Raw genomic sequence first — 3,429 nt, forward strand, 5'->3', positions numbered from 1 at the left:
TAAATGTGAGTTTTTAACAAAAGAGCCAATTTGCACAACATTTTTTAAGTAAATGTAACAGCGCAAAATTCATTGCATTACAAAAGTAGTGATCAATCGAGATTGTGTTCTCGATAAAGTGAAATAGAAAATGGATGAATAAGGACCAAATTGAACAAGCAAACAAAAAAAAAGTATGAGTAAATTGCCAATTTTCCAAATTGAGTGATGATGATTCAATGAAGGAATTGTGGAGAATGTTGAATGGCGACATTTGGTTGGAGGGAATAGAATAGCCATTCCCCCCTTATTCTTGGATGAACAGTTAAGCCATAGTTTGCTTCGCCATTTTCTTCATTCGGCGAATTTACCGAATCATCATTCGGTGAAGGGGCTCAGAATAGCTTATTCAACAACTGACGTAATAGCAAAATTCCCCCCAGACAAATTTACCTTGTATTTGTTCACCCATCGTTCGTCAATTTCGTCATTGTTGTAAAAGTTGTGCCTCCGTCGATTCTGTCATTGAGAACCATCGATTCTCCGACTCGTTCCCAGCCCCCGTAAAGCTACCTCATTTCCCTTGTGAGAACCTCTGTAAATTCCCCTTTTTTCTTCCTCTTCTTGTTTTATAATTTCAACTATGTTTGTATTATTGGTTTTGTTTTTCCTCTTTTCTTTCGAAATTGTTTTCAATTATCATTGTTATAAGAATCACCCAGAAGAATATTGAGAAATCTAGTTCACATTAAGTAATTATTTTCCATAATTTTCTTGAATTTTGAAGAAAAATGGATTTTTTTTAACGTTCCTCTCTTAAAATCTTCCAAAGTTGAATTTGGGTTACATTTTCATTGTTCTGAATCTTATTTTTCTTAAAGTTCTTTATTCATGTATAATGTTGTCTGAATCTGTGTTTATAGGGATGAGCAGAGAATTTGGACCAATTTGAATGTGATGGGTTTATAGTGGATGATGAAGAGGAGGAGGAAGACGAAAATGATCAAGTTTTGAAAAGTAAGAAGACGAAAAAGAAAAAGGGAAAAGGTAAACTTTATATCCCAATGTTGATTGATTTTACTCTTATGACTATCTTTGCCATTTATGAAGTGCTACTGGCTTTTAATTCTCTAGGAGATGAGTGAAGGATCCTATTCTATATGATGATGATAGTGAATTGATTCAAGAAAACATAATTTTAGGCATTTGTCAATTTCCAAAACTAAACATCGAACTTGATCCATAGACTCAATTTTATTCGTTGCTATCATTTGTATTATTAATCATTGTAAGATATTCTAGCATTCTTAAGAAAAATTCCTATGTTTGACATTTGATATGAGCTGCCGAGGTTACACTATCCATGATTTTCCCTGATGGCTTTGTTGGATGAAAATTTACTCAGGAAACTGAACTGTTTAAGCGGCTTAAAAAGGTTGGAAAACGTACTAAGGTGGTTGAGCAATCTGGTTCTTCTGATGATGAGGGTAATTTCCTACTCTGATTTGAGTAATCTTTCTCTTGTTCTACTGAATGATCTTGGAAACAATTTTACTTGCTGCTTGCATTTGACAAATATAAAGGTTCTAGTGCCTAGGGTACTTTTTGTGCTCTTGACAACACTGATTTTATAGATGGTTCTGTAAATGGCCTTTTTTTTTATTCTGATGAGTGATGCAGTTTACAGAAAGGCTTGCTTTAATGCTGCCAAAATGGGATTCCCAGCTTGGGTAAGTCTCTGTTTTATGCTTGTATGTCATACAAAGAAGAGTCACTTTGTGTAAATGATATGATAAGTACCTTTAATTTTTCACTTTGTGCTCTTCTTTTTTTCAATGTCTTGTTTGTAATGTTTGAGTTTAAAGTGAGATGCGGAAGGAGGAAAATATACAACCTTTTCCTTTCTATAAGTATTATCATACAGATATAATTATTAAGGTTCCAAATGTTTTCATCCTTGTTCCTTGCTGTGGCATCTTTAAACACTATCTGTGCTAATTTTTTTACTGAAAGTTGTTTCCCCTCCTTATAACTATAGATGAGGTTTTTCCATAATTAATTTTGTAGGAATTATTTGTTGTATTTTTTTCGTTATTTATTGCATCAGGTTAATGGCTTGCTTGAGTTTTTCCAAGGTTCTTAATAGTTATATCAATTTTTGGTAATTATTTCTGGTTTGAAGCTGGTTATATATTATTGGATCATAGTGATCATTATATGTGTGCTTTGACTAATCAAATCTTGGTGGTAATATATTTCACGCTGTGTGTAAGTAGAAATTTTTGTTCATTTCATCAAATCTAGGTGAAATTTGTAAATTATGTGCCCCAACTCTTTTGCAAGTGAGCTGTAAATTTTTCATTGATGTTCTTTTGTATCATTAAATTTCTATAATTGCAGGAACGATGGATTTCATAAGGTTAAGTTTTTATTAAATTTTTGCTTATGTGCCAAGAGTCGAGAGTGGCTCAGATGCCTTAATCAATGGCTGAGCCATAATAATGGTCTCTATTCTGTGATGATATACTGAAAGTGTGACTTCCAAGAACAAGTTCTATTTACTGTATTATTTTCAGGTACTTTGGATTATAAAAGAATTAGACAAAATGTGGTTGCTCCTTCAGAAGCGTAAGAGTGTGCATCAGATGCACTAAAGGAAAATTTACGATGAGGAATGTCTGAAGATTGATAACAGTGAAAAGTATACTTTGAATAAGCAATTATTCGAATCAATATCAAAGTCTCTCAATGAAGCTGAAACGAAAGAGAGATTGATGACGTGGATGCAAAGTATACTTTGAATAAGTTGTTATCTGAGTTCAACATAATCTACACCATCTATGATTTATGTTATTTAGATTCATTCAATTGTAGGTGTTGAGTAGGGTATGTATGATGTATCTAAAGTAGGTCTATTCAATATTTTTGAGATTTTTATTACAAAATTCTTAAAAGATCTATATTTAACTATATGCTATTTGATTAAAAATGAAATTGACAAAATGAAAAAAAATGTTGGATTTAATGAATTTCAGATAATTTTGTTGAAATATAATTTTGTAAGTTTTATAATTGGTTGGATTTAATATATTCCTCATATAGATATTATGCAAAGGTATTCCTTGAATAAATTCAAATTTATATAGTAATAAAGTCATGAAGACTTGACTCTCTTAAAATGGTAAATTTGTTGTAAAACCTTTTAAATTTTATCAAATCATAAATTAATATAATAATAAAATTATAATTTGATCTCTTATAACTTAATTATTCAATTTTAACCTTAAAATAATTTTTAACTTATCCTCTGCTCTTAGCACATTAAATTGTAATGCGTTTATAAATAATAAAGTAGATTATATATTATTTTAATAATATTATATATTATGATTTTTAATTCATATAATAATGATATTAAGAATGTTATTAAATTGTATATTATTTTATTAA

At 30.3% G+C, this 3,429-nt stretch overlaps 1 long non-coding RNA gene across 2 annotated transcripts; it reads left to right on the top strand.

Annotated features, from left to right (window-relative positions):
• Window positions 1–215: 215 nt before the first annotated feature.
• Window positions 216–2,946, top strand: LOC128284288 (uncharacterized). Of its 2 annotated transcripts, XR_008274676.1 has the most exons (5): window positions 216–564; window positions 903–1,026; window positions 1,385–1,466; window positions 1,660–1,709; window positions 2,556–2,946. It is a non-coding gene; the product is annotated as an uncharacterized LOC128284288 (long non-coding RNA). The 2 variants fall into 2 exon arrangements; XR_008274677.1 differs by lacking the exon at window positions 1,660–1,709 and having other exon boundaries at window positions 218–564.
• The last annotated feature ends 483 nt before the right edge of the window (window positions 2,947–3,429 follow it).

The sequence above is a fragment of the Gossypium arboreum genome, chromosome 11 (assembly GCF_025698485.1).
Source record: "Gossypium arboreum isolate Shixiya-1 chromosome 11, ASM2569848v2, whole genome shotgun sequence".
In the NCBI taxonomy this organism is placed as follows: Eukaryota; Viridiplantae; Streptophyta; class Magnoliopsida; order Malvales; family Malvaceae; genus Gossypium; species Gossypium arboreum.